This window comes from Coenobita brevimanus, chromosome 52 (assembly GCF_032717465.1).
Source record: "Coenobita brevimanus isolate Jiangsu-jjx chromosome 52, ASM3271746v2, whole genome shotgun sequence".
In the NCBI taxonomy this organism is placed as follows: domain Eukaryota; kingdom Metazoa; phylum Arthropoda; class Malacostraca; order Decapoda; family Coenobitidae; genus Coenobita; species Coenobita brevimanus.
This window is the reverse complement of record NC_137005.1, coordinates 11,095,496-11,120,270: the sequence shown is the minus strand read 5'-3', so window position 1 is coordinate 11,120,270 and position 24,775 is coordinate 11,095,496.

Sequence of the window (24,775 nt, the reverse complement as noted above, 5' to 3'; positions counted from 1 at the left end):
ATCGCCATATGGCAATATGCAATTTCTTGATAATAATACTGAGTTAAGATCTATAAATTGAGAGTTCTGTTTCCTATGACCATAGGAAACAAATAGTACAAAAAACTAAATTAAATGAAAAATCTAAAAAAAAAAAAAATCAGAAGATAATTGGTTACCACCTAAGAAATGTTTCTTTTTTTGACAAACAAATTATATTCATACATAAGGAAGGGTAAGAAATACATCTCCAAAAATATAAGGAAAATGTGTCACTTTGTGTCAACTCTTAAAGCTGGGAGGCCTCAAAAACGAGTCCTTCTTGTGTGTGGGATTGTTTTCAAATTACCATAGCTCCATAAGTACAACCAATCCTTCCTCTCTCCATTGCAATTGTCCCCACGCCTCTAGGTTTAGGTGTTGTGGAGGTAGGCGGTGATTAATGCAGGCAATATGTAGGGTTGGGGGGGGGGATGATTCATCGGTTGCAGCACAATGTCCGCATGCCTGCCTGGGCCAAATGGGGAATCCCTGCTCACACTCACTCACGGTCCTCCTTGCCCTACTTGAGCATGAACTCCTCTCCACTGCCCCTACCAGTGCCGCATGAACATGAGTAAATCATCACCTCTTGTACATGTGGCTCTCTCATTTTATTTGCCCAATTTTTCCAGTCTTTCCAATGACACTGTGCACTACGATTGATGATATAAGAGAGAAAGAAGATATTCCACAGTTTATTACACATTTTTTGCTGCAAAAAATTACTTTTCCTCTCTCAGCACATAAGCTTTCTGTGTCACCTAAGCTCGCCTGAGTTATCACTGAGGTCATTTTCTTTTCTTACAACTGCAGATTTCTTATATCCTGAGGCACTTACTTGGCAAAGTTCTTACTGCACCAGAGGAAATGCACATAATATATACCAGTTCACTGTCACATCAAGACCAGTTGTCACATATGTAGCACTATATAATAGCATCATTTACAGGTTCTTATTTGCAAGTTCACCTGAACTGTATCCTGAGGACGTTTCCTGATACCCGAAATTTTCCATAATTTCTAGATTCTTACACAATTAAATCACTTATATGACAAAGTTCTAATGTCACTAGAGGAACTTTACAAAATACTGTAGATATTAGTTAACTATCAAAACAAATCCACTTTGCATGTGGACTTGTTTGTACTTGTACTTTGAGTTCACGTACATTGTAACCTAAGAACAATTATTATACCCAAAGTTTTCCTGATATTTTACATTTTTGTGTAATAACATCACCATGTACGCTAATTACACCTTCACACACACCAGTGCCCAGTACTTAACCTCAATGTGGGTGGTGGATGCATGGAACCATTGTACTGTGGTAGCACATGTGGCTGGGTGGCCGAAATGTGGTGTTTATTTTGCACATAACGTCTGGCTGCCCGAGACTGAGCATCAAAGTCAGACACGTCGGAGGAGTCTCCTGAGGTGTCAGAAGCCTATAGGATGGCCGCAGGCACTGGGGAATTATCGTCAGTCACTAGGGGATCATCAAATTCACTCACTGGTGACGGCATGGAGTGATGGGAGGAGGCAGGGATAGAGATCCTAGAGAAAGAGAGATTGAACAGTCAATATTTTCAGCTGCTTTCTGATGGGTCGGCCTACATGGCGGAAATTTGGTGCAAACGCCATACAGCCCGGGTGCTGGCTGACTGCAGATTCATCTAAAAATACATCTCGTCACCTGCTATGATACATGATTGGTGTGTGAATAAAACATTACTATCATTGTATTATATTGTGTTTATTTGAGCTACTAAAGATTTTCGTTTTAATCTCCATCTCTATATGTGGATTTTACTTCAAATTACATGTAAACACCGAGATAATGGCCGAATTACAATGTTGATGAACCAAACATTTGGTAGCCGCAAAATGGGTGGTGGTGTGTTCTTTTACATGTGCTTTTTTGGCATTATTAATGGTTTGATTGTGCTGCATTTGGATGCAGTAACACTCATGGACCTTCTGTGCAACTTATCCAACTCTCTTGTGATCCAGCAAGAAGGAAATTACTGGATTAAGGTAAAGAGAGCAAGCTGGTCTGTGAGTGAGTGTCGTCGGCTTTGCTAGGCAAGTATTATTTATTTTACATGTATTTGGCTCACATCCCGATGGAAACCACGTTACCATAATCAATTATATCAAGAAGAACGACAGTTTTTAAACTCAACCAACTCTCCATCACACTTAAAAACAGTGGACAAAATAAGTAAACACTGCAGGTGTTAATCGATCTAGCATCGTCTGGCAACTCGTCCCAGATCTTTATGTGCTTTGAAGTTTGCCTAGCTGATACATAAAGGAAATCTCATTTTTATATAGCTTTACTTATTAGGAAAGCATATTTTGTTTAAACATAGCACAACAGACGTTCAAAAACATGCCATTATTATCTAGCAGTGATCAAAGACCTTTATACGTATTTGAGTAATGCCCAGCAAACATCCATTCGTTGCACCAACTCTCTTTCTGTGGAGCCTCTGGGCAAAGGAGGATGGCTGGGGCACATCACTCTCCACATAATTGCTCTCCTCTCAAATGCCGTCTAACCACTTGATAATGACGACACCATCATTTCTAATACTCTGTCAATCGCAGTCACTGAACCCCTTCCCTGGATGAATGGAAGACTTGGCAGGGGTTAGATAGCCTCTCGCAGCGGGAGAGAATCGATGACGTTGATTAAGAATTCATCCACGTTTACTCTACTATAACAAACAGGAAACTGGTCTGGACGCTCTCTGCCTCCTAGAAGACTGTGTCACTCACTTGGCATTACAGAAATTGGGTAGTAGTTCACATGCTGGCGGGAAATGCACAGACAATAGCCATCATCTGAGCCACCCCAAACATACATTTTATGACAGCTGTGGCCGCCAACTAAGTTTCAGAGGTTAAAGACTCGAGGGCGGATGACAGTGAACTAATTTAATAAGTACTTGTAAGGCATTACATCACAGCATGCCAAGGTTTCTCATATCTGGATTATTTGTCGAACTTTACTTAACTCACACCTAAATCCAGTGATATAACCTACCCTAAGCTAGATCCTCCTAGGAAGATAAGTGCCCAACTCAGCTATAGCTTAAAAATTTGCCTTCCCACTTCTTTGACTCAGTGATAAAAAAAAAATGAAATGTTTGGCAATGTTTTCCCCGTTTGGTGAGAGTGGTTAAATGAGTAAAGAAGAGCCAGTATGTTTGCACTTTTTCCCATTACAGCCCGGATCTCTCTCTCTCTCTCTCTCTCTCTCTCTCTCTCTCTCTCTCTCTCTCTCTCTCTCTCTCTCTCTTTTATTTGGTGCCATTGAAGTTCCCATTTGTGGATCACAAATTACCTCTGCACCAACTCGTTTGCCTCATTTTCTTACATTCATGTGGCGATGAGAGTGTGGGTGTTATGTTTTGATCGACATGTGTGGTGGGGTGGGGGGTGGGGGTGCGTGGGGGTGTTACCAAAATAATTGAGACTATTTATTCGATTTTCATTAAAGTTTATGGAGTGGTTTAGAGGCAAAAATGGGGAAATCTTTTGTTTGGCAAACAATAAGTCAAAGATCAAGTTTATGGGGCTAGATCAAAGTCTGACCAAGCAAAACCAGTTTAAATAGTTTTTATCCTATTTGGACAAAACTTGTGAGATGGACTGAAGGTAACACAAATATGAAATGATTCGGTTTTAAGAACAATCAAGTCAGTAACACAATGCAAGGTCAAATTTCGACCTGTGTATGTGGTTGTGGGAAAAAAAAAATCCATTTTGATTAAATCTAGTGAAACTGTAAAAGGGTTAACCAAGGATTATGCATATTGCTTTTGAGGAGAGTAGGAGGAAGGTCAGCTTACAGTTTTTTCCGAGTTAAGCCAGTGTTAGTTGAAACTATTTTTTTTTTAGAACAGTATGCCAAAGGTTAAGTTCAAATGGAAAGGTCAGTTTAATCAAAAACTTTCGGAAGGTTTCGCATAATATAAGAATAAAATTATTCGATTCTGGGAACAATCAAATGTCAAAGCTATGGTTAAAAGTCAGATATCAAGGTCATAAGGCAAAGTTACCTCAAAATAATTTTGTATGATATGAACTGAAGTTGGTAGAAGGGTTAAAGGGTAGGCAGGAATAAAGCAGTTCGATTTTAAGAGTACTCTGTCGAAAATTAAGGTCGCAGTGCAAAGTCGGTTGCTGCGGATGTTGCACTTTCTGGGGCCTTTTTTTTTATTTTAACCATTCACTTTTTTTTTTTTTTTTTTTTTTTTTTTGCGTGAGTTGTGAGTGTTATTTTCTTCCCCTTTGCTTCCCTCGGCCATTCTCCTTAACGACCGCTTAAATTCAGTAGTTTCAGTGTTCGCTATAAAGGGTATCCCATGATATTTCTTGCGCTGTTGCCTCCAAGTTTATATCTCTTTTCTTACCTTTGGCTCACTGGCCGGACAAGCAACGGTGCAAGTTTAGACCTGCCTCGAGATTTTCTAACAAATGCATGATCAATTATCTGTCATAAATAAGATGTGTGTTCAAAAAAGCAAAGTACGAAGATGCTGTCCGTCTTACAGAGATAATCCCGTAAATATGCTTACTTTAGTTTATTGTTGTTGTTTTTTCAGCATGTATCCGATCCGCTTAAAGTTCTGCTTTATCTTTTGTGTGTGTGTGTGTGTGTGTGTGTGTGTGTGCACCCAGCTGAAACAAATCTTTGTGCGAAGAAACTGATTATAAATGTGTGAATGAAGATTTAGTTCGCTGTTAGTTCTGTATGATCTATGGGGTGGGTTAGTGTATTTGTAATGCGCCTACAGTCCCAGGTTACACATCTCAAAGTTTTCCTTTCACCTCGACAAGTAGGAAGGCTAGAAAAGTTTTTTTTTTATACGAGGAAGAAGGAACCAAAGGCCATGAGCCCACAATAACAGTTCCCTCCAAGAGAAAAACAAAATACAAGAGAGAGCCAAATTCAAGACCCATTCATTTCGAGATGCCTGGAGACACTGCATTTGAAAGACTGGAGATCATAGGCAGCAGGAAATACAGACAGAGGAAGACAGTTCCAGAGTTGACCTGTTGCATAAATGAAGGATTGGGAGTAACGGTTAACTCTTGCATTAGAGAGTTGGACAGAAAAGGGATGGGAGTTTGCTGCTAGACGGGTAATAAGCGCCCGTCGTAGAGGTGGAGAAATGCATGCAGACAGTTCAGAAGAGCAGTGACCATTAAAGTAGTGATAGAAAAGAGATAAAGATGCAACAGTGCGGCAAAGAGACAGAGGTTGAGGGGAGTCAGTAAGAGGAGGAGAGTTAATGAGACGAAAAGCCTTTGACTCCAACCTATTGAGAAGAGCTGTATGTGGGGAGCCTCCCCACACATGAAAGTTGTACTCCACACAGGGGCGGATAAAACCCCTGTATAGAGTCAACAATTGTGCAGGGGTAAAGAAAGAACGGAGTCGGCTTAGCACACGCAATCTCTTGGAAACAGATTTCACAAGCCAAGATAAGTCCCGAGTAAATGAAACCCCAAGCGTGTTCAAGGATGATGCAGGATTAAGATGAATATCATTAAACATTAGTGGGTATACCTGTGGAAGATTGTGACGGGTTGATAGGTGTAAGAACTGAGTCTCAGATGCATTAAAAAAAAACAAGATTATTATCACCCCAGTCAGAGATATGAGCCAAGTCATACATTAGGTGTGCCATAGCCTCATCCCTTGTTTGTTGAAGTAACTGTTGAGATGGGCGTTGCTAGAACTGAATGGAAAGGTGAAGGGTGGAGTCATCAGCGTATGAGTGGATAGAGTTAGATGCACAGCTTAGAAGGTCATTGATGAATAAAAGGAAGAGAGTTGGTGATACGACAAAGCCCTGAGGAACACCACTGTTGATAGATCTAGGTGAAGAATGATGGCCGTCTACAACAGCGGCTATAGAACAACCAGAAAGTAAGCTAGCAATGAAGGCACAGATAGAAGGATAGAAACCGAAAGAGCGCAGTTTGGAAATTAAAGATTTATGCCAGACTCGATGTCAAGTGCAATGGCAAAGCTTTCGCCAAAGTTCAGAAAGGAGGATGACCAGGAGTCTCAAAGGTAGGTGAGAAGATCGCCATTGGAGCGTCCCTGACGGAACCCATAATGACGATCAGAAAGAAGGTTGTGATAGGAAAGATGCCTTAAAATTTTTCTATTGAGAATTGACTCGAAAACTTTTGAAATTTAGGACATTAAAGCAATTGGACAATAGTTGGAGGGGTGGGAGTGGTCACCCTTCTTTGGGACTGGCTGAATGAGAGCAAACTTCCAGCAAGAAGGAAAGGTACAAATTGACAGACAATGACGAAAGAGTTTGCCTAGGCAGGGTGTAAGCACAGAATCACAGTTCTTGAGAACAACAGGAGGGACTCCATCAGGCCCATATGCCTTGTTAGTATTGAGGCCAGTGATAGCAGAAAATACATCAGCTGAAGAAATTTTAATATCAGCCATGAGGAAGTCAGAGGCAGGAAGTGATGGAGGAACAGCACAGGAATCGTCTAAGGTGGAATTGGAGGAGAAAGTCTGTGCGAAGAGATCTGCTTTATTAGTAGAAGAAATAGCTACAGAACCATCAGAGTAGAAAAGAGGAGGGAAGGATGATGAGGTAAAGTTGTTAGAAAGGTTTTTGGCAAGGTGCCAGAAGAAGCGGGAAGAATTCGAGTTGGAGAGTTGAGAGCATTTAGTACGGATGAAATTAATTTTAACAGAGCGAAGAACAGACTTAGCACGATTCCGGGCAGAAACGTAAAGATGATGTGATTCAAGGGGGGGTTGGCTCCGGTACCTTTTGTAGGTCCTCTCCTTGTTGTGGACAGCATTAGAACAAGCATGATTAAACCAAGGCTTTCTTGCGTTAGTCAAAGGATATGAGAAAGGAATGTATGCTTCCATGCCCAAGAGAATAACCTCCGTAATGCGCAAGGCACATTCAGATGGCTCCCGGCCATGGAAGCAATACTCATTCCAGTGAAAATCAAAGAAGTACTGCCTGAGGGCCTCCCAATCCACGGCTCCAAAATGCCACAGACGACGTTTCTCTGGAGGGTCCACAGGCCATACCGGAGTGATAGGACAGGTTAAGGTGATAAGGTTGTGATCGGAGGAGCCCAATGGAGAGAAAAGATTAACAGTGTAAGCAGAAGGATTAGTTGTAAGGAAGAGGTCAAGTATGTTGGAGCTCTCTCCAAGGCGGTCTGGGATATGGGTAGGGTGCTGTACAAGCTGCTCTAGGTCATTAAGGATAGAAAAGATGTAGGCTTGTTCACCAGGTGAATCAGTGAAAGGAGAGGAGAGCCAAAGGTGGTGGTGAACATTGAAATCTCCTAGAATGGAGATTTCAGAGAAAGGAGAAATGGATAGAATGAGTTCCATCGTAGAAGTAAGATAGTCGAAGAATTTTTGATAGTCAGCAGAATTAGGGGATAAGTAAACAGCACAGATATATTTAGTCAGAGAATGACAGGAAAGCCGAAGCCAGAGTGTAGAGAATTCAGAAGAATCGAGTTCAGGAACACGAGAGCAAGATAAGTTGTTCCGTATATATACACAACAGCCACCTTTGGCTTTGAAATGAGTATAGAGAAAGTAGGAGGATACAGAAAAGGGTTTGCTGTCAGTTGCCTCAGACAGCTGAGTCTCAGTTAGAAAAAGAAGGTGAGGTTTAGAGGAGGAGAGGTGGTGCTCAACAGAGTGAAAGTTAGAGGAAAGGCCGCGAATGTTGCAGAAATGAAGAAGAAGAGAGTCAGACAGTGGTTCCAGGCACCTCGAGTCGTCACCGGGAGAGGGGCGGATGGTAGGGGCATTTATGTTCCCCCCCCCTGGGGACTCCGAGGCTGTGATGAGATGCCATTTTTTTTTTTAATTTTGGAAAAGGAAGTGTAGTGTGTACTGTACATGTAGTTTGGTGTTGATAGAGAAATTTGTGTTGGAGAGCATGCTGGCCTACTCTCTGTGTAACTGAGACACTGCAAAAGTTCGGCAAAGGGGAATGATCAGGAAGTAGTCCTGAGGGCTGATGAAACGGGAGCTCCAGCACTCCCTGTCATCAGCTTTCCATCCACCTCGGGAGTACTGCCCTGCTCGGGAGTACTGCCATGAGGCAGATGTTATATTAAATTTATGCGTCTATGAAAGATAGTGGTATTATCAAAGACGAAAAAAAAAAAATCATTTATAAAAATTCAAGGATATAGGAAGTTGGAGGAAAGTTAAGTAGGAAAAGAGAATGGAAAGCATCTTTTAGAACTGGAGGGAAAGAGGAAGAGGAAAAATTGCTGGAGAATGAGAAAGAGATGAGGCATTTGTTACGTTATCAAGGTTCCAAGAGACAGGAATACAGGGACGTAAGAAATGGAGTTAATAAATAAGGAGGGACAGAGGGCATTAAAAACAAATAAATTAATAAACGGATGGAAAGAAATAATAAAACACTTTCAGCTTTTTTATTATGCTTTGAGGTAATATAATGCAAACATCTTATTCGAGTCACTTTGCATAAAAATGAACAAAAAGGTCCATTATCACGGTCATTCTGCACTGAAGTCAGTGGCGTCATCTCTTAACTAACAATGACGTTATTTCTCTTCCGGTGCTGGCACCACAAATACGAGTAATTCAGCTAATCAGCACTTGAGACCTTGTAAACATTTTCTGCTCTGCTTGCTCGTAATCAGAATCTTTTTATTCTATAGATTACTGAATGCTGAACAAAATGGGTTTTCTTTTCCATGTCATAGCGTGGGGTCTGAAAAACTATTATGTATCCCATTGTTAGAACTGAAGGAGAAGGGTTGCCAGAGGAAAGAAGAGGCCATGAGGTCGAAAGAATGAAAGGGCAGAATGTGTGATACGAAAATGAAAGTATTATTAGAATTAAGGGACAAGAGTTGCAAGGACAACCAAAGGAAGTAAGAAAAGAAGATTAGAAAGCAATTTCCAGGTCTCAAAAATAAGGAAGGCCATAGATATGGAATTATGAAGTAAAAAGCAGAGAAGAATTAAGATGATGAGAAATAGGGTAGAGGGAAGAACGGGTATAAGAATGAAACGCTACTTTTAGAAATGAAGAACTGAGTAAGTCAGGGAGAAAAAAGAAAGTAACAGGAGCAAACAGAAGATGAGGTTTGAAACAAGGGAAATGAGAGAGGACGTAGAGAAAGAAAGAAATAGGCGATGAAAACAAAGCGAGCGATAGGACTCAAAATACACGAGACGAACAAAAAAATGGGCTTGAGAAACTACTGTATACTCCATTTCACCAAGTCTGGCACCATCACTGATGTCCTCAACACCTGTAACACTGATAGGGGTCCTTTTAGTATTGCCTTTTTATAATGGTTCTCAAGGTAACAGATAGAGGCTCACCTAGTGAAGAGGATTTACATCAACACTACAGGCGTTGACATCACTAATGGTGCCAGACTTGGTGAAATGGAATATAATACATATAGGCCTAATTATTGTTATAAATGAACGACAATACTCTCGGCAGGATAACAAGAGTGCATGGGACGGGAAAGATCCAATGTGGACAATACAGAGAACCATTCTCGCTTGCACTTCTGATTCCACTTATGACGCATATTTGTTTTAAGGTAATTGTACCGAAAATATTGATGTGCATGTCAGCTAGCATTAACTGATAATGAACATGAGTTTTTTTTTAATTTTTAGAGGAGATGAATTATCCACATTTTCAGGAACTGGATCATTGTAACAGCATTAACATAATGATGATCAGTTGGACCACTATACTCTAAACACTCAGGGGAAAGGGAGACAAAGGGAAAAGTAAGTAAAAATGAAGAAAATGAAACGTTGAGTGTATTGGCCAAGACCGATGCGAAATAAAAGGGGAAACAGTCACTGGAGAAGAACAGAGAGTAAGATAAGCAGAGAAGAGAAAATAAAGACTGCCGACATCCCCAAGGGAAAGGAGGCTGGTTTTAAAAATACTGATTTATATATATATATATATATATATATATATATATATATATATATATATATATATATATATATATACTGTAGAAAGTGAGAGAGAGATGGAGCCTCTATGGTATAGTGATAGAGTGCGCATTTTCGTACATGGGAGAAAGAGGTTTCCCGCCCCGACAGGGTATTAACTTTGGAACTGATCACCCGGCCACGTACTGTTTTGACAGACATAAGGGGTGGTGTAGTTCAACCAGTGTCGCATACTATAAAGTATGATTCCACCCAATCGGCTTGCGTGGGCCGATTACACTTGGTTCACAGACTACACGCACATCCAATGCCACTCCAACACTACAATCACACTTTCAAGCACTTCTCACCCTACATACAATCTCTACCAGACAGCCTAAGCCACTTCGCAGAGGTACATTGGCTGTATCGTCCCCACTTTGGTCGGGATAGGCCGGTCCTGCAGTGGATACTCAAACGGCTGAGGATGATGATGATGATATATATATATATATATATATATATATATATATATATATATATATATATATATATATATATATATATATATACTGTATATATATATATATATATATATATATATATATATATATATATATATATACTGTATATCTATCTATATATATATATATATATATATATATATATATATATATATAAGTACTCACTGTTGCTCCTTTCATTCCTCCTGTGGTTATTTTGTATACATATCTTCACGGTGAAGTGAAGTCTCTGCAAGTATATATATATATATATATATATATATATATATATATATATATATATATATATATATATTTGCAGAGACTTCACTTCACCGTGGAGATATGTATACAAAATAACCACAGGAGGAATGAAAGGAGCAACAGTGAGTACTTTAGTGTATTACATCTTCAGACAGAGTGAGACAGAAACGTGAAGGGTAGAGGTCTTTTATGCACACCCGCAGCAGGTAGTGGCACACAGAACAAAGGATGACCTGAAATTTTTACCTGCGGCTTAACTTATGGTCACCTGCAGCGGGGAGTGGAACACAGGAAAGGATGACCTGAATCTAAAAATGGGTGATGGGTGATAGGTACCTTTCTTTTTTCTTCCTTAGGGATGCACTTGACTAAGGAGGAGAGAGTAGGAGGGGAGGAAAGGGGAGGGGGAGGGAGAGGGAAGGCGGGGAGGAGGGGAAGGGGGAAGGGGAGAGGGGGGAAGGAGGAGGGGATAAATACTGCTGCTTAACTTAAGACCTAGAGGATTAATGCTTGTTGTGTCCCACACAGGTGTGACTACACTACCAGGAGATGACAGGGAACAATCAGTTGTTAGTCTGGGGGATACTGCTTTAAAATTAATTCAGCTAACAATTTATCACACTTAAAATGACCATAGCTCATGTTTACATTCTTTTCATATGTGCCAGAAATTAGACAAGATTCTGTAACATTTCTTTCATCTAAGCTTTTTGATCTTGCTAGAATCTTGGAGCCTGTCCAGTCAATATGGTGATCACTGGATGCTTTGTGCTGAAATAAACCACTACTCTGTTGGGCTGTCCTTACACTGTATTTAGGTTGAGATTCTAGTTTCCAAATCTTTTCCAGATTTTCCTATGTAAAATTTGTTGGAGCTTTTACACGGGATTTTGTAAACAACGCCTGAATTACTGAAACGGCTGTTCTTGATGAGGGTTTTTTTTATGGTGTTCTCATATTTGAGAACGTGACTTAGTTACATGCCTCGAACGGAGACTTTTCTGTGTATTTATTGCAAGTGGTGAAGTGAAGTGTACTGCATGGCCTAGTTTAGTTAGTGGCGTAGTGTAGTGTTGTGTTATGTAGTTTAGTGTAGTATGTGGTGTAGTGTAGTGTAGTGTAGAGTAGTACAGTGCACTATACAAGGTAGTGAGTAATTGTGACGCATGGGGTACACTGTAGTGAAATGCAGAGTAGTGTAGCTTAGCGTAGTGTAGTAGGTACCGTACAGTAGTGTAGTGTAGTGTAATTGATATATTGATTGAAGTGTGTGTTGTTGTAGCTTGTAGTGTTGCATATAGTGTACTTCTGTGTGTTATGTAGTGTAAACTAATGTTGCATAGTTCAGTCTGTTGCAGGCTTACAAGTGTACATGTGTCTGTTTATTAATGTAAGAGTATATACTGTAGGATTTAGCTCAGCGTATTATGAATTACTGATGGATGCTCGATTTATGAGGGCTTCTCTGTAACAGGATGTGTGTGTGTCGTTATAATCGAAAGGCATTACATTTACAAGGACAGGATGTTCACACACACACACACACACACACACACACACACACACACACACACACACACACACACATCAATAATGTTGTCCTCTCACCCTTCTGTTTCCTCCATTAACCCTTTCAGCAGTGTGATGTTTTTTTTTCTATATTATTTTTGTTACTACTATAATCGCCTAGGGTCGACAAGAAAAGTAATCATTATATCGTTACACAAAAGGGTGGAAAGGAAAGCAGACACCAACAGGATTATTATCATAATTATTAGTTCTTCAATGTTGCTTGTTACTGAGAAAACTATGAGCCATGTCTAATTTTACGTGCTGCAGATAAAGACAGCAATGAACTAATATTCCCTCCTTAACCCACCGAGTGCCGGAGCCGTACAGGTATGGCGATGCCTATGTCTGCAGACAGTGCCAGAGCCATAGCTGTATGGTCTGCAATTGCAAGCGGCGTCAACACTCAAATTTTCAAATTTGGCGGGAGATGACTGGCATGGACACGCACGCACCCTTCCCGCATCTGTACTCACTTCCTATATCATCTATATACCCAACAAGAGTGTCATTGGCTCGAATAGCATAGTTACTGATGAAAAAAACGAAAGATCTTCTACCTCAACTGAATGGGCGGCGGCGGCGGCCGATAAAGTCAATGGGCATTACTTCGAAGTTTTCAGCCGCCTTCTCAGGGAGAATCGACCTCAAAATCGACCTAAATGGCTTCTGTTTATGGTTGTTCTCCATGTTTTCTCCTCATTTTTAGCCTACCTAGCAAAAAAAAAAAAAAAGATCAAAAATTGGCCGGCTCCATGGGGGTCCAGAGCCTACCGGCACATGGCAGGTTAACCAGTCCTTCAAACCAAAGCCAATAGAAAATAGCGAAATGGACACTTGTCAGGTAAGACATTGTTCTGCTGCTGGTGCCATTTAATCCAGAAATATCTGTTCATGGGCGAATCATCGGCGACTAAACTGGCACCCTAATGGTCTAGGCCAATGAGGAGGGCGACTAGACACCCTACACGATGAAAAACATGACCTTTCAAAGGGCAGATGAGCAATTTATGCCAACGGCCATCTAGTAGAGTAGGTGGAACTCGTTAACTTTGGTTGGCAATCTGCTTAGGAGAAGGAAAACGTTGAGTTAAAGCCTGGAGAGCCATAGTGAGGGATTCCATGCCTTTATCCATAGGCTAGTAGTGAGCCCTCTCCTGACCTGGGAAGTTGGAGTGGAGTTTGCGTCCTTCCTGTAAAAAATAACCTAGCACAAAGCAAGAGAAGGAAGAGGGATAGGGGTCAGTGCATATTCTTGACCCTGACCCAGTTTTGCTGAGGGGTCCTCCCATAGGTGCCAGCCTGGCAGGGCTTTTTGGGCCCTATCAAGCTGTCATCCACCATGATGGTTGCTGGGTAAAGTCTACGGGACCCCAGCAACCAGATGATGGGGGGAACCTCCTATCCCAGACCCTGCTTTTGATTAGTGTCGTGGTTGTGCAAAGGATCCATGAGCCCGAGGCTCCAAGCACAGGTGGGGGCTTGGAGTGTTCTAAGCCTTTCAATGGATGATTGATTGTCTTTGTTGTCACGAGAGCTGGGACGATTCGGGGTCGGCACAGCTGCATTCTCTGAAAAGAGGAGACCTGGGCATTGTGAGATCAATAACGATGGTTGCACATGCTACTGGTCTGGCTGTGACAATGATGCCCATCTCAGGCGTGTTGCTGTGGTAACTGCTTCTTACTTTGTCTCTTGTGTAGACAGAGTTAGTCCAGTTGATTAGTGTATAATGCTGGTGAGACTGAAGCACTCCTTGGAGTTTATCACACTTATTGCAGTATGTGCTACAACTGAGTCAAGTGATCCTCAAGAGAAAGAACTATTCTACACCAAACAGTGCCCCTTGCGGGATACACTTCTGGTCTTGGACGACTTTAACCTGCCTGGTCCCGGAGACGTGAATTCACGTCCTCACATGATGTGCACTCATATCCCGGAGACGTAAATTAACGCGGCAACATTGCAAGGTCCCTAATTTGCACAATTTTCAATTTTTGCGAGTGATTTCGCGAGTGATTTTTGGCACGTATACATGGGACACCTTCCTCTATTCCTCTACAAGATGCCAAGCAGGGACAATGCCTTACACCGCATAACCTCCCCCCCCCCTCCACGCCATTGTCTCGGCAATTCACCTGTTACCAGTGACCTGGCCAATAAAGACATTCAGGGCCAGAGTGATTCCCCAATCGATGACAATGTGGAGGACAAAGTTTACATAGCATTAGAGGAAGAAACTGTCAGAAATGATGATCAGGTAATGTGGGAAAAAAAGATCATGAATGGTGATGAGTTAGTGAGTGAAACAATGCCTATAATGCCCTTATTACTGTTTGAAAACCAATATATTCTTGTACTACATATAAATTCGTACCAAGTAAATAAATAAATACTGTTTATGAGTGGATAAAATAGTTACCCTCCCATAGAACTCATTTTCTTTGGTGCCAACCTGTTAGAAAACCCAGTCAGGGGAGGTACTCGTACCTGGATCGAGTATTTTAAACCTCAGGTGAGCGATTTCTCTATGAATTTTCGATGTTTCTCACCAAAAGCGAATGTTTGAGCCTAAAAAAAAAAGGTCCAAAAATGTCAGGACTGGGGCGTACCACTGCCCAGAAAATGTCGGGATGGGGAGGGTTAATGCAGTTACTTGCAGTGACAGGTAGGGTTTCAGGGGTATAGGTCCCCATAGCTCTGCAACTAGGAATTCCAATAGATCTTAATTTCTGGATTTCACAATATCCCTGTAGTTAAGAACTGCTGGATCCTGGTTTCAGCAGCCAAATCTTCACCGCTGGACTTGGTATCCCAATACCAGAGTAGTTCCTAAGGAGCTTCATCTCATTCCTTTTAGTACTCACTGGACGATCCTTCAAAACTGCAGGGTTTTCAGGAGTACAGAGTTCTATGCTACTGATTATACAATTGTTGTTGCTACTCTAAGGTTACAAATCAAAACTGGGAGATTCTCAAGATGCCACCAAAAGAGATTCCATCTTAACAAAATCAGGGATGAGGAGGGTGCATAGAAGTATGCAGTGGCGGTCTCAATTCGGTTTGAAGCCCACAATACTGTGCTTTTGAGGATCCTGTTGAACAATGGGATACCTTCAAACGTGCTACCCTGGCAGGTGATGAGCGTATTGGACACCACCCTAGATCAAGGAGAGGATTCATCTCGCGGAGGACGCTAACCACAACTGAGGACAGTCATGCTGCCAAACTGGCTGAGGATCAGGAACTGCACAGACTTCTGTCTCGACAGGCACAAGTTTCACTAAGAAGGGAAGAGAAGAGTATGTTAGGGAAATCACTGAGGAGGTGGAAGGCCGTTTTCATGCAAATGACCTTCAACCCACCTACCAAGTCCTGAAGAAGCTCCACTCCAGACCCACCTTTCAGGTTAACTTTTCTTTTTTTTTTTTTAATGCGAGGAAGAAGGAATCAAAGGCCATGAGCCCGCAGTAACAGTTCCCTCCAAGAGAAAAACAAAATACAATAGAGAGCCAAATTCAAGATCCGATCATTAGGAGATGCCTGGACACACTGCGTTTGAAAGACTGGAGATCATAGGCAGCAGGAAATACAGACAGAGGGAGACAGTTCGAGAGCTGACCTGTTGCATAAATGAAAGACTGGGAGTAACGGTTAACTCTTGCATGAGAGAGTTGGATAGAAAAGGGATGAGAGTTTGCTGCCAGACGGGTGCTACGCGCCTGTCGTAGAGGTGGAGGAATGCAAGCAGACAGTTCAGAGGAGCAGTGACCATTAAAGTAGCAATAGAAAAGAGATAAAGATGCAACAGTGCGGCGTAGAGACAGAGGTTGAAGGGAGTTAGTAAGAGGAGGAGAGTTAATGAGACGAAAGGCCTTTGACTCCACCCTACTGAGAAGAGCTGTATGTGGGGAGCCTCCCCACACATGAGAGTTGTACTCCACACAGGGGCGGATAAAACCCCTGTATAGAGTCAACAATTGTGCAGGGGTAAAGAAAGAGCAGAGTCGGCTTAGCACACTCAATCTCTTGGAAGCAGATTTTACAAGAGGTGTAATATGATCTTTCCAAGTTAAGTCCCGAGTAAATGAAACCCCAAGCATGTTCAAAGATGATGCAGGATTAAGCTGAATATTATTAAACATTAGTGGGTATACCTGTGGAAGACTTTGTCAGGTTGATAGGTGTAGGACCTGAGTCTTAGATGCATTAAAAACAACCATATTATTTTTACCCCAGTCAGAGATATGAGCCAAGTCAGACATTAGGTGTGCCATAGCCTCATCCCTTGTTTGTTGAAGTAACTGTTGAGATGGGCGTTGCGGGAACCGAATGGAAAGGTGAAGGGTGGAGTCATCAGCGTATGAGTGGATAGGGTTAGATGTACAGCTTAGAAGATCATTGATGAATAAAAGGAAGAGAGTTGGTGATAGGACAGAGCCCTGAGGAACACCACTGTTGATAGATCTACGAGAAGAACGATGGCCGTCTACAACAGCGGCTATAGAACGACCAGAAAGGAAGCTAGCGATGAAGGCACAGATAGAAGGATAAAAACCGTAGGAGGGCAGTTTGGAAATTAAAGGTTTATGCCAGACTCGATTGAAAGCCTTTGAGATGTCAAGTGCAATGGCAAAGCTTTCGCCAAAGTCCCGAAAGGAGGACGACCAGGAGTCTGAAAGGTAGGTGAGAAGATCGCCAGTGGAGCGTCCCTGACAGAATCCGTACTAACGATCGGAAAGAAGGTTGTGATAGTAAAGATGCCTTAAAATTTTTCTATTGAGAATTGACTCAAAAACTTTTGAAATACAGGACGTTAAAGCAATTGGACGATAGTTGGAGGGGTGGGAGTGGTCACCCTTCTTTGGGACTGGCTGAATGACAGCAAACTTCCAGCAAGAAGGAAAGGTACAAGGTGACAGACATAGGCGAAAGAGTTTGCCTAGGCAGGGTGTAAGCACAGAAGCACAGTTCTTGAGAACAACAGGAGGGACCCCATCAGGCCCATATGCCTTGTTAGTACTAAGGCCAGTGATGGCAGAAAATACATCAACTGAAGAAATTTTAATGTCAGCCATGAGGAAGTCAGAGGGGGGAAGTGATGGAGGAACAGCACCGAAATCGTCTAAGGTGGAATTGGAGGAGAAAGTCTGTGCGAAGATATCTGCTTTATCAGTAGAAGAAATAGCTACAGAACCATCAGAGTAGAAAAGAGGAGGGAAGGATGATGAGGTAAAGTTGTTAGAAAGATATTTGGCAAGGTGCCAGAAGGAGCGGATAGAATTCGAGTTGGAGAGTTGAGAGCATTTAGTATGGATGAAATTATTTTTAGTAGAGCGAAGAACAGACTTAGCACGATTCCGGGCAGAAATGTAAAGATGATGTGATTCAAGGGGGGGTTGGCTCCGGTACCTTTTGTAGGCCCTCTCCTTGTTGCGGACAGCATTAGAACAAGCATGATTAAACCAAGGCTTTCTTGCGTTAGTCAAAGGATATGAGAAAGGAATGTATGCTTCCATGCCCGAGAGAAAAACCTCCGTAATGCGCAAGGCACACTCAGATCGCTCCCGGCCATGGAAGCAATAATCATTCCAGGGAAAATCAAAGAAGTACTGCCCGAGGGCCTCCCAGTCCGCGGCTCCAAAATGCCACAGACGACGTTTCCCTGGAGGGTCCACAGGCCGTACTGGAGTGATAGGACAGGTTAAGGTAATAAGGTTGTGATTGGAGGAGCCCAACGGAGAGAAAAGATTAACAGAGTAAGCAGAAGGATTAGTTGTGAGGAAGGGTCCAAGTATGTTGGAGCTCTCTCCAAGGCAGTCAGGGATACAGGTAGGGTGCTGTACAAGCTGCTCTAGGTCATTAAGGATAGAAAAGATGTAGGCTTGTTCACCAGGTGGATCCGTGACAGGAGGGGAGAGCCAAAGGTGGTGGTAAACATTGAAATCTCCTAGAATGGAGATTTCAGAGAAAGGAGAAATGGATAGAATGTGTTCCATCGTAGAAGTTAGATAGTCGAAGAATTTTTGATAGTCAGCAGAATTAGGGGATAAGTAAACAGCACAGATATATTTAGTCAGAGAATGACAGGAAAGCCGAAGCCAGAGTGTAGAGAATTCAGAAGAATCGAGTTCAGGAACACGAGAGCAAGATAAGTCGTTGCGTATATATACACAACAGCCACCTTTGGCTTCGAAATGAGTATAGAGAAAGTAGGAAGATACAGAAAAGGGTTTGCTGTCAGTTGCCTCAAGCAGCTGAGTCTCCGTTAGAAAAAGAAGGTGAGGTTTAGAGGAGGAGAGGTGGTGCTCAACAGAGCAAAAGTTAGAGGAAAGGCCGCGAATGTTGCAGAAATGAAGAAGAAGAGAGTCAGACAGTGGTTCCAGGCACCTCGAGTCATCACCGGGAGAGGGGCGGATGGTGGGGGCATTTATGGTTCCCCCCCCCCCTGGGACTCCGAGGCTTGGTAAAGAGATGCCATTTGAGTTAAATTTTGAATAGGAAGTGTAGTGTGTACTGTGCATGTAGTTTGGTGTAGATAGTTAAAGAAATTTGTGTTGGAGAGCATGCTGGCCTACTCTCTGTGTAACTGAGTCACTGAAAAAGTTCAGCAAAGGGGGATGGTCAGGAACTAGTCCTGAGGGCTGATGAAACGGGAGCTCCAGCACTCCCTGTCATCAGCTTTCCATCCACCTCGGGAGTACTGCCCTGCTCAACTGGTGCTACAGTCTACTCCTCAGACAGGTGCTACAGTCTACTCTGTTTGGACAGCAGATAGATAGTTCATGTCGGGGGCAGGTAAGTATAGAGCACAATGGGGTGAGTACTTGGAGCAACTGTATATAGCTGAACCCCCCAATGGAGAGCTTCTGTCGGTTGTTGCACAACCATTGACTGCTGTCTCACCATTTGACGAAGCTGTGCCTTCTCTAGATGAAATCAAGAAGGCAATGGCTACATTGAAAAGTGGTAGAGCAGCTGGTGATTGTGACATCCCAGCAAAACAGATCAAAGTGGGGGCCAAAGCCATGATCAGTGGGTTACATGCAGTCATAGAAGCCATTTGGCGGATGGTATCATTTCTCCTGACTGGACAAAGAGTTTGGTCACCCTTATCTGCAAAAGAAAAAGAGACCATTGTGACTGTTAAAACTACCTTGGTATTACAGTGCTCGTTGTGCCAGGCAAAGTTCTTACTTACTTTCTAGTGATGCATATCCAGGACCATTTGCTAAAGTTTCAGAGGCCTGAGCAATCCAGATTCACGCACAAGAAGCCGTCTGTTGATCATATCCTAGCTCTTTGAGTTCTTGTAAAATGCAGTCCTGAGTTTCGACAAGGTCTGCAAGCAGCCTATGTGGATCTCAAGAAGGCATTTGACTTAGTAAATTGGGAGGTACTATGTGTCACGAATTCGCGCAATTGTGTATTTATACAAATTCGTGACATTGTATTTGGTGAGAAAACCATGAACTTAAGTGGAATACCCACTGGGCATCACTCAGTTCAACCGTCCTCATATGCACTTCGATCGGGATGGTTTTCAGAACATTTGTCACTGTTTCACAAGTGACCATTCTTATGCACGACATCAGTGCTTTCACTCAGTGATTTTATTGCGTGTGTATATTGTTCGCCCTTTCTCTGTTGACCGTTGAAGTGAGGCCATGCCTACTTCCAGCGAACATGGTTATCTCTCACCCCTTTCCCAGTTTGAACTCATTCAGCTTTGGCCTTGAGAATAGGATCATTTGTGCCCAGCGTAGAGAGCAGCGTCTCTGTTGTACAGCGATTTCCTGGATCTCCACCTAAACGGTGATCAGTGAAGTGAGCTTAGCAGTGAATAGCAGCACTTGGTGTTCGATACGCAGATGCCCAGTCTTTCATAGTTTTGGCTCCATCCCTCCACTGACCAGTATTTCTGTTCGTTTTTCTAGGCTTAAGTTCGATTAGCTTTGAATGAGCGAGTGAATGTATTTCCTTTGTTATTTGAATTCATGAGTCCCTCTGTGACCGTGAATTCCCCTTTTGAATTCATTTTGAGATGCAAGAACCTGTCCATTATTATTAGTATTAGTTATTGATTGTCAGGGGTGGAGTCAGAGTCACTTTCTCAAGAGGCTAACAGTACTAACAACTCAACATTTGTGAGCGATTAGTCTCTGCTGTGTACTGTTGAGAAAGTTTATAAATTCTTGTTCTTAGAGAATCAGCTAAGTAAGCCAGGATAAAGTAAAACTGACTATTTGATTTTCACAAGTCAGTTCCTTGTCTCTACTTTCGAGCAATATCAATATTTTTAAATTCTCAAATTCACATCATCCCATGACATCTGGCGACCTCACCAGGATATTAACTCCTAGTTTAAAAGTTATTAATGAAATAATACTCACTCACTCACACCTAGGTATTTGTCATCATTAAAGTCAATAGGCACTATCTTAACGGTGGTTATTGACTCATCTCTGTTAATTTTACATGACAGTTTTCCCAGTCAGTTGCATTTTTTTTCTTCCTTATTTTCTTTATCAGTTTAACTAGATAAAACATGTCACCACCAGCCTGTGCCTATATTCTTTACTTTGATTATTAGTATTTCTCTGCGGAACAGCAGTCAGTACTCAGTCTTTAATCTACTCAGCTTAACTGGGTTAGCATCATGGCTACTATTATACATGTACAGGAAGCCAAAGATATGGGGCTTACAAATCCCCAAGAAATTAAAGAATATGTGCTCTCATGGTTCACTCTTGAACAGCAGTGTGAAAGTGATGCCTGTGAAGAGCGTAGGATTCACCATAAGGAACACGAGAGAGAACGTGAACACATGCGAAAACAATGTGAGGAACATGAGCGAAAACAATGTGAACAACACGACAGAGAACGTGAAAACGAGCGAGAACAACGAGAGAGAGAATGAGAACACGAACGTGCTGAGCACAAGGCACGTGAGAAACATGAACTTGAGATGCTGAAGCTCAAGCAAGACTCCTTGGCTTCAGGTACATCTGGTGCAGCCATCCCGAGCTCCACGAGTGCTCTTCCTGCATATGTTCTGGCAACCCCATGCCTCAAACTTCCATCATACAAAGAAGGCAAGCGAATTGAGCCATTCATAGCTCGTTTTGAAGACATGGCACAGCTGTACCAGCTGGATGAGGCAGCTAAGCGGCTCCAATTTCTTAGCTTGTTTGAGGTCCCTGCTTTCGATATTCCCCAAACAATTCGTGGAGACAATCTCATGTATGAGATGATGAAGGCCGCACTCATCAAAGCATATGGTCTCACAGTCGATGACGCCAGGAGTCAGTTTATGAGGGCGCGTCTACAAGAAAAGAAGACTGCTGTTCAGTTCCTCGATCGGCTTACCTGCTTACTTAGATGAATGGATGGAGAAAGATGAAACCCCTCGCACGCGAGAGAGGATAATTGACCTTATGCTGCACACGTTGCTAGGCCTGCTGAGCTTATGGCTCAGCTTAAGATCTGCCAGGTAAGGGATCCCAGCCAAATGGTGGAGAAAGCTGATGCATTCTTCACTGCATACAGGTACCAAACTGGTAAGCAACACACCTGGAACAGGAAAGCTGAGAAATCTGGGAAACCATCTCAGACTGAACCCCAGCATCAAGGCTGTTCTCAGAATAATGGCCTTGGTCCAAACAAATCGCAGAAGAAGGACCAGGGGCAAAATACCCAGAAACCTGAGTGCAAGCAGTACGACAAGCAGAACTCTAACCAGCATCAGTATCTTAAGCAGCAGCATAGCAAGGACAAACCACATAACCCTCAGTCAGGACAGTCGACTTTAGTATATCGGAAGCAGGAGGCAAACACAGTCTTCATTCCTCAACAGCAGAACAGTGGTGTCGTCCCTAGTAGCACAGATACTTCTCCACAGTTCACTAGTCCCCCAGCAACAGTGAACCCTCCTTCACAGGTGGTCAATGCTTCATCACCCCAGACGATGAGTATGACTCCTTAGGTATCTAATTAACAGGGCACCATGCTTGCCACATCGTTCATTCAGCAACCTAATCAATGGCTGGCCGCTTCCTTCACAGGCCCTCCCACAGGTAGCAGTGCATTCCTTGTTCAGTCAGGGTTTGTGGGAGGCATTCCTGTAATGGTCCTAAGAGACAATGGTTCCTCAGGTTCCTCTGTCAGGCAGAGTCTAGTTCAGCCTGAGGAGCACACAGGTCGACAGATCCAAGGTCAGCTTATTGATGGATCAGTGAGATTGTTCCCTGAGGCACATATCAAGGTGGCATCTCCATTTTACACCGGTATGACAGTTGCAGTTGTCATGCCAGAACCTTTGTTTGACCTAATAATAGGCAATATACCAGGTGCCAAGTATAGTTGCACCGTAGATGATGCTACTCAGACTTCGGCTGCAGTAACAAGAGCCATGGCCAAGGCTCCAAACAATGTCACACCGGTGACCATTGCATGGCCACAAGATCTGATTTGTAGTCAAGATGTTGTCCAAGAACAACACTCTGACCCAACACTTGCTGCTGTGCAGAAGAAACAAAAAGGTAGAGTGATGAAGTATTCATGGGGAGGTCAAGCCAGGTTCCTCCGTAAAGAAGGATGGCTGTACTGTGAGTTACAAACACCCCAGGGAGAGGTTCGACTGCAGTTTGTCGTTCCTGCTAAGTACCACCAAGCAGTGTTAGAATGGGGTCATCGTTCAGTGTCAGGAGGTCACATGGGCAAAAGAAAAACCCAGGGCCATATCCGTGCTGACTTTTTCTGATGAGGGATGTGACAGGAAATAGATAGGTTCTTGCGTTCCTGCAATGTGTGTCAACGTACCACTAATCAAGGACATGTCCTTCCTGTACCGTTTGAATCTACGCCCATAATCTCTGTGTCAGTTGAGAGACAGGGCAGTGGTAATGTGGGTGCAGACCTGATGTCTCGCCCGTTGGCCCCACAGGACACATTATGTCCAGGGCCTGTACATACATGTGTAACGTAGGTTAAGAGGGAAGTTTGAGACCACGCAGGGGCAATCCGAGGCTGTGTCTGAATTACCTTGTGGAGCATCTCGAGCTGTGGGTCTCTCTGAGGATTCTCGGAGAATGCACATTATCCACATGAATGTTCACACCACGTCGGGCGTTAAAATGTGATCTGCCCAAGATTGCGTAGGGATTCTCAGCTTGCCAATGTTAATGATAAGTGCAGAGTTAGGCTTAACCAGTAAACTGCCTGTTCTGAGAGATTTGAGAAATCCAAGGACTAGCATGTTTCCTGGTTAATAATGTAGGTTTAACCAGAAAACTACAGGGGTCCTCAGAGATTTGAGCAACCCAAAGACTACGTTTCCTGGTTAATAATGTATCCATTAAGAAAATAATAGTGTACTTTTTGTAGCATATGTACTGACTACTAGGCAGAAAGAGCGAGAGGGATTGTAATTTAATAAAAATTGTTTGTTGCACTGACGCTCTTGATGCTTCACCTTGTTTGATTTCGCAGGTGTAGCTGGCGGGTGTAGCAGTTTTGTCGTGCAGATCAGCTGATCATCTCTGCCGCATGCTGCCACCTCTTCTCTTCTGCCTCGTCGTCTCCATGTACTATCAATTTGTATCATATTTTACACATAGGTACAGTTACACTACAACTGTCACAACTACACCGTGTATTACATGCACCACGCTAGATAACAATTAGTCGCTAAAGTAAATGAAGCGAATTTTTTGCTCAGTTTGACCTACGTACAGGATTTTTCACCATTGTCACAGAGTTTTTTCCTCAAGCTTGCTTCTATTAACATAAATATGAGTTTTTATTCGCTCATTGGCGACTGTGGTTTTCTCCTGTAGCAGGATAGTACACACGCCAGTGTGAATCTTGTGTGATTGAACTAGGATTTATATGTATATATATATCGTAAATTTTTTTACAAGAAAAACTGGATTTTGATAGGGCGTAATGTCACGAATTCACGCGATTATGTATTTATACAAATTCGTGACATTGTACTTTGGTGAAAAAAAAAAAACGAACTTTAGTGGAATTCCCACTGGGCAACACTCAGTTCAACCATCCTTGTATGCACTTCGATCGGGATGGTTTTCAGAACGTTTGTCACTGTTTCATAAGTGACCATTCTTATGCACGACATTAGTGCTTTCACTGAGTGATTTTATTGTGTGTGTGTATATCGTTCGCCCTCTCTCCATTGACCGTTGAAGTTAGGCCACGCTTACTTCCAGCAAACTCTGCCATCTCTTACCCCCCTTCCGTTTGAACTTAGCTTTCGATTGCCTCGAGAGTAGGATCGTTTGTTCCCAGTGTCAAGAGCAGCGTCTCCATTGTACAGCGATTTCCTGGATCTCCACCTAGACGGTGATCAGTGAAGTGGGCTTGCAGCGAATAGCAGCACTTAGTGTTCATCAAGCAGACGACCAGTCTTTCGTA